Source organism: Podarcis gaigeae (genome assembly GCF_964106915.1).
Source record: "Podarcis gaigeae genome assembly, chromosome: 9".
Classification (NCBI taxonomy): domain Eukaryota; kingdom Metazoa; phylum Chordata; class Lepidosauria; order Squamata; family Lacertidae; genus Podarcis; species Podarcis gaigeae.
Window position 1 is genome coordinate 12,936,728 of NC_139685.1, and position 7,556 is coordinate 12,944,283.

Sequence of the window (7,556 nt, forward strand, 5' to 3'; positions counted from 1 at the left end):
AAAAACGTCAGCTAGAAAGTGCTACAAATGGCTTATAATTGGACAAAATTATAGACGATGAAAAATGGTTGAAACAGAAGATTAAGCTCTTTGTGACTTGCGCCTGCCCTTTTTGACTGCAAAACACCATGCATGCAGATTATTATATATAAATAACAGGAATAACAGTAAAATAATACCACCTCCACCAGGCTGCTACATCTATTGTCTGGATTTTTAAGCACAGCTTCTAGGAAGCAACTCTTCATAATCTGAGTGCACATTTTGTTCTTTACTTATGGCTTATCTGCCTAGCTTCTCAGGAACAGTAATAGCTTTCCTGGCACTCAAACGACAAGGAAGAGGTTGCTGAAGTCAGTATGCAATCGGCACAACTAGAGTTGTTGGAAAGCAGCAGTGCTTAGAAGTATCTGACTTGAGAAGAGGCATTTTCTGGAGCATCTCTTGGCCTATCCTGTGCCAGTTAAATTGGAAATAAACCACAATGCATTGGGCGAGACTGGCTCCAAAGTTGTTGTGCACAACAGCTGCTGCCTCCGCTCAGTTCTCATTTTGCTGTCTCCACAAGTGTGCTTCTATTCTAGCTTCTGTCAGAAGGCATTAAGACCAGTGACGCATTCTTCCTACGAAATGAATATATTAAGTAGAAAACACCTATGGGTTCAGCGACTCAAATTAACTTGCAACCCAGAAATGTCAAAAACGAAAGAAATATAGCACCCATTGGAGTGCACGCCATCACCAAACACTTTCAAGCTTAACTCTTGGTATTTCTTGGTTGGTTGTGGTTTATTTATTTATAATAGTTGCATGCTTCCCTTCAGTAGAACTTCTAGGGTGGCTTACACCAAATGGTAAGACACACACCACTCCCACAGTGCTGGAACCACTGTGAACCGGACAAAGTCTCTCCCACTCGTGATGGGACTCTCATAAACAGTGTGGGCTGTTGTTCAAGAGCTGCTGGAAGAAGAGGATAATCATTCCTAATTGTGCAGTGATACCTTGGATGACAAAGGGATGTGGGTGGCGCTGTGGATTAAACAACAGAGCCTAAAACTTGCCGATCAGAAGGTCAGCGGTTCGAATCCCTGAGACGGGGTGAGCTCCCGTTGCTCAGTCCCTGCTTCTGCCAACCTAGCAGTTCAAAAGCACGTCAAAGTGCAAGTAGATAAATAGGTACTGCTCCAGCAGGAAGGTAAACAGCGTTTCCGTGGGCTGCTCTGATTCACCAGAAGCGGCTGAGTCATGCTGGCCACATGACCCGGAAGCTGTACGCTGGCTCCCTCGGCCAATAAAGCGAGATGAGCGCCGCAACCCCAGAGTTGTTCAGGGGTCCCTTTACCTTTACCTTGGATGACAAGAACTCTGGAGAGAATAGAGCTCCACTTGTTCAATGTGCCTTGACCCAGTTTTGGGTATTTTCTCCCTTTCTTGAAGCATTTTGTGGGACTGGCTGCCTCTCTGGAGGCTTGGTCCCTTTGGGGATGTCCCAGGCCCCTTGCCTGAATTCTTACCATTTGCTTTTAAAACACAAGTCTGCTGCCTAGCAGAGATAAAGGTCCATGAACAGTGGTACCTCTGGTTACGTACTTAATTCGTTCTGGAGGTCCATTCTTAACCTGAAACTGTTCTTAACCTGAAGCACCACTTTAGCTAATGGGGCCTCCCACTGCTGCAGCGCCGCTGCTGTGCGATTTCTGTTCTCATCCTGAAGCAAAGTTCTTAACCCGAGGTACTATTTCTGGGTTAGTGGAGTCTGTAACCTGAAACGTATGTAACCTGAGGTACCACTGTACACTCGGTGCTCTGTCCAACTGCTTTGCAAGAAGCAAACCAGTTATTTCCATCCAGCATTCGGACTATTGAACACCAATATCACAGGATGAGATTTAAATGTATACACACATTTCTTAAATAATTCAATACTCTTAGATACCTTAAGGCAGAGTTGAGAAGCTTCAAGCAGGTTGGACTACATGTATTTATTTCCACCCCTACTTCCTCATCCTTACTGGCTGCCCTTAAGCCCCCAACCACAATTTTCTGGGTTTGGGCTGTTAGCTGAAATCTTTAATGTAAGAGCACCGCTTTTTGGACTTCCAGAATTCTTCCCAAAGTATGTCCTGGAAGCGTCGGTGTGACAGCCTCTGAGACATTAGCCAGAAATGCTTTCACCAAGGTTGAAAATGCCTTCCACTGCTTAGGGGGCATAGCTGTCAACTTACAGATTTGAAAATAAGGGACCAGCAGCCTTGAAAATAAGGGATCAGCAGCCAAAATAAGGGATTTTAGTCAACCAGCTGAAATACAAAGTTAAAAGGGACCAGATAATTTGGGAGAGCAGCACTAGTTTTTAGCCCTTCGTGTCCAGAGGTTGCTGCTCAAGACACCAGCTGATGAAACACTGCAATTAAATAACTACAAGCAGCAACCACTTTTCGCACAAAACGAAGTCCAAGCTACGAAGATGCTGCTGCAGTTCTGTATCTTTTCTCTCGTGCTCCATCTGCAGCTCTCAGTTCCATCAGGCGGGGCAGGAGGGGGGGGGGAATAGCGCCCGAAGTAAACCCGCAGATCAGAACATCTATGCTAGTCTACCACTACAAATCTATGGGAGAAGTGCTTGTGGTCCTTTCTCCACTTTCCCCCTCTATGGTTAGCCCTTGGAACACCTGCCTGCGCCTTTGCCTCTTCCTCCTATCTCCGAACTGCTTTCTCTATGGTTGCCCTCTCTCTCCTCTCAAGGCTCCTCAGCAGTGGCTGCCCATCTCATCCGGGTCCTTCGGCAGCGTAGCCACAGTACGGCTTAGCGGGAGTGGTGGCGGTGACAGGCAGGGGAGGCCCCAGGCAGAGATGCTCAGTTCGGCGGCCACGAGGAGGATGGCGGCGGAAGGGCCCGAGGCTCTCGCCAGTCCCGGCACAGAGGGACTCCCGGGGGCCGAGGCTGGTGAGAGGAGGCCGGAGGGGGGCGGGCCGGGCAGCCAAGCAACACAGTTGGAGCCAACCTCCTCCCTGGCCGGCAGGGAGGGAGGGAGAGGAGCTGCTTCCTTTGAAACCCAGGAAATTTAAGGGACATCATCGATAAGGGACAGCAGCGGGACACGGCGCTGGGATAAGGGAGTTTCCCGCCAAATAAGGGACGGTTGACAGCTATGTTAAGGGGCAAACCATAAGCTCTGGGAAAGATGGCTCCAAGGGCCAGTGCTCCATCATTGGTAGGGAACGGAAAGGGGTGTGTCGGAACAGATTGTGGAAAGGCATTTGAACTCCATCTGGCATCATTTTTCTCCTACTGATCCTGGGAGTCTGTGGCACCCAAGCAGAAGAAGTTAGCCCTCCCCAGCATAACTAGTTCTGAATCTACTAAACTCCTTATCGACTTCTACTTTGTTAAGCAGCGTGGAGGCTAAGGTCCTGCGCTTTGGAATTTATTGTTTATCGACTAAAATAAAAACATGAAATCAAATTTGCTTCACAAGGCTGATCTTCTCTGTTGCTGTCCTATAAATCTATGTGTCCTGTAATTGCTTTTCTGAAAATTTTGCTCAGGATTGATCACGACGACTGTACCTGCTTTCCATCCAGGTAGTTGTTTCGCTCATTTCCATAGAATTTGATGTATAACCATGTCCACTATTAAGCTGAAGTGAATGATTGCAGATTAAAGAAAAAGAAAGCCTCACATGTCTAGGGCTTTGTCTGCACACTGGGAACTTCCATTCACACAAATCAAGCACAGGCCAAACAGCACTGCTCCAGAAACTTACTATATATTAATATGTATGCCACTTTATGGAACCTTCAGGCCCCATAAAGCAGTATAGGTAAAGGTAAAGGGACCCCTGACCATTAGGTCCAGTCGTGTCCAACTCTGGGGTTGTGGCGCTCATTTTCGCTTTATTGGCCAAGGGAGCAGGCGTACAGCTTCCGGGTCATGTGGCCAGCATGACTAAGCCGCTTCTGGCGAACCAGAGCAGCGCACGGAAACGCCGTTTACCTTCCCACTGGAGTGGTACCTATTTATCTGCTTGCACTTTGATGTGCTTTCAAACTGCTAGGTGGGCAGGAGCAGGGACCGAGCAACGGGAGCTCACCCCATCGCAAGGATTCGAACCACCGACCTTCTGATCGGCAAGCCCTAGGCTCTGTGGTTTAACCCACATTGCCACCCGGGTCCCATAAAGCAGTATACAATTATATTAAAAAATGGAACAAGCGCACCATAATTAAAAGGATCAGCACAATTAAAGTGCAATCAGCAGAAAAGCCACATGACATGTAACCATGCAGAGAAAACAATTTAGACCAGTGCTTTTTTTTCTGGGGGGGACGCGGGGTATGCATACCCCTATTTCCAGAATCTAAGGGTCACAACAGCAAAGCCCTGCCCCACTTATCTGTCATCCAGAGTTTAGATCATGGGTAGGCAAACTAAGGCCTGGGGGCTGGCTTTGGCCCAATCGCCTTCTAAATCCAGGTTGCGGACGGTCCAGGAATCAGTCTGTTTTTACATGAGTAGAATGTGTGCTTTTATTTAAAATGCATCTCTGGGTTATTTGTGGGGCATAGGAATTCATTCCCCCCCCCAAAAAAAATAGTCCAGCCCCCCACAAGGTGTGAGGGACAGTGGACCAGCCCCCTGCTGAAAAAGTTTGCTGACCCCTGGTTTAGATGGTTCTGGCAGATCTCACATGGGCAGCTGTAGGGGATCTTGGCCCTCCAGATGCTGCATAATGACAAGTTCCATCATTATTGGCCTTTAGCCAAGTTGGCTGGGGGGATGGGAGTTGTAGTTCAGCAACATTTAGCGGCCCAATGGTTCTCTACACCTATCCTAGAAGAAAGGGATAATGTGGAAGCAGGTGGTCCTAAATCATGCTCCTATCCTGCTCCTAAATTATGGTTTAGAGGTGTTAGCCAACAACTGCTTTCCTTTGCAAAAGAAAGACATATAACAGATGCTTATACAGTTCCTCTTCTATGACTATTATTAATAAGCATGCAAGCAAGCAAGCAGACAAATTGATGGAAAGACAGACAGATAAGGGGTTAAGTGAGGAAGGCTGTTACCAGGAGGAAGAAGCAAGGGGGGATGACCCAAACTGGCAGGGTTTTAGGGGGGTAGGGGTGGGGTCCACTGGTGCCAATGAGCAATGCCAAGTAGCAGACCTTCCAACCAACCCATTATTCTTCTCAGAATGTGTATGATGTGAGTAACAAGGTGGGAAGAGGCCGCTCAATATGATTTATGTAACACCATCAGTTTTGGCAATTAGAAACGGGAGTTGCCATCTCTTTTTATATTGTGTAACTGTTTCCCCCAGAATACATTAAATAAGAAATCTGCTGACTTGGTATCATTTATATTTGGTTCCCTTTTTCTACACTTTTAAGTAGCAAAATTTCCTGGCCTTGCATCACTTTTGGCATCATGTATACATCTAGAATGTGGAGATAACACACCGCTCTTGTAATTTAAGACTGATGTTCCTGTGTAGTTTTACAGGTATTTACAGCAAAACTGCATTCTTGTAAGGTAGTCAGTATCAGGCTGTGGAAATTAGTAAAGTTCAAGACCAACCCCCCCCGGAAAGGTACCCCAGAGTTGCCAGGTCCCAACTGCAGCCCATGACTTGTAATATTTACCAGTTCTGTCATTGCCACTTCCTTTATCCGCCATCAGTGTAATCCTAACTACCGGTAAGTCTACTCAGATCTACTATTGAATTCAATGGGGTTTATTTCCAGGTAAAAAGGATTAGGATTGCAGACAGAGGTTGCAAACATCCCATAGATTTAAAGCATATCCCTTCTCCCAAAAAATAATTGTGGGAACTAGTTTGTTAAGGGCGCTGGGAGGAATGAACTACAGTTGCCAGGATTCTTGGGGGGCCCTTTAAATGTTTGCATCTTTAGGTAAGGTAAAAAGGTTAAGGACCCTTGGATGATTAAGTACAATCGAATTCAACTATAGGGTGTGGTGCTCATCTCTGCTTTCAGGTGAAAAGAGCCGGTGTTTGTCCACAGACAGCTTTTCTGAGTCATGTGGCCAGCATGACTAAATCACTTCTGGTGCAACGAAACACCATGATGAGTGCCACAGCGCACAGGAGCACCGTTTAGCTTCCTGCCGCAGTGGTACCCATTTATCTACTCGCACTGGTATGCTTTTGAACTGCTAGGTTGGCAGAAGCTGGAATAGAGCAATGGGAGCTCAACCCATTGCACAGATTCGAGTTGCCAACTTTACGATCGGCAAGCCCAAGAGGCTCAGTAAAAGGTAAAGGTAAAGGGACCCCTGACCATTAGGTCCAATCGTGACCGACTTGGGTTGCAGTGTTCATCTCGCTTTATTGGCCGAGGGAGCTGGTGTACAGCTTCCGGGTCATGTGGCCAGCATGACTAAGCCGCTTCTGGCGAACCAGAGCAGTGCACAGAAATGCTGTTTACCTTCCCGCTGGAGTGGTACCTATTTATCTACTTGCACTTTGACGTGCTTTCGTCAGTACCTCCACTTTAATCCCACCCAAGAGATCAAGCTGACAAGTATTACTGCAGTCTAGTTTTCCCCAGGAAAAATTCTGGCGGAAGGTGGCATTTGCCATACCAGATGCAAATTTTTATTTCTATTTAGCCTTTCCATTCAGGAACCCCCCGGTGCTCAATTCTCAATATTCCACAGTTAAACAAATATATCTGGGGCTATAAAACATACTGTGGTTCTATCCCTGGGAGACTTAACAGGGGGCTTACTTCCAAATCAATTGTATGCAGGATTGTGGCCTGAATGCATTTTGTGGGCAAATCTCCAATCATTCGGTAGGAGCAAATGTCTGTTAAACATTTTGGAGCAGTTTTTTTAAAAAAATGCTAGTGACCTTGATATGGTGACCACAGCACCTGTTTCCCCCTGATAAGATCGTTTTTTTAATATATTGCCTTCTTTGCTGCAGTATTTCTGTCTAGAGTAAGCAAATTCTCCTAAATACTGCCTAGGATTCGGCTGTTTGGAATGCTGACCTGTATTTCTTGACAAGAAGCTTGGGGGCGGGGGGGCGGGGGAGGTTGACTTGCAGTAAAGAGCCAAATGGGATATATCACGAGGAGGAGGAGGAAGAAAACAATCTTAGAGCACTTTCTTTCTCAATTACTGAAACGGAACAGTTTAACTGGCCGTCAATTGGCTTTCCAGATGTCATTTTCTTGCTCTCATATTCATCTATCTGTCAATCCTACAAACAGTGAGGGAGACAACTATGCGTTCCTCAGAGTTCGGAGATAATGGCTGTGCATACACAAGAGACCGTGAAATAAATATTTTGGGAAGGGGAGGCCAGATTTTTCACCTTCGCCGCATCAAGCAGTTGGTCCCTTACCTTTCCCCGACCTGGCTGCAGTGATCCATGTGACAGTCACCTCCAGGCTTGACTACTGTAATTTGCTCTACGCGGGGCTGCCCTTGAAGCTGTCCCAGAAACTCCAGCGGGTACAGAATGCTGCAGCGAGGCTCCTCACGGGGTCTCTGCCATGGGAGCATATTCACCCAGTGCTTT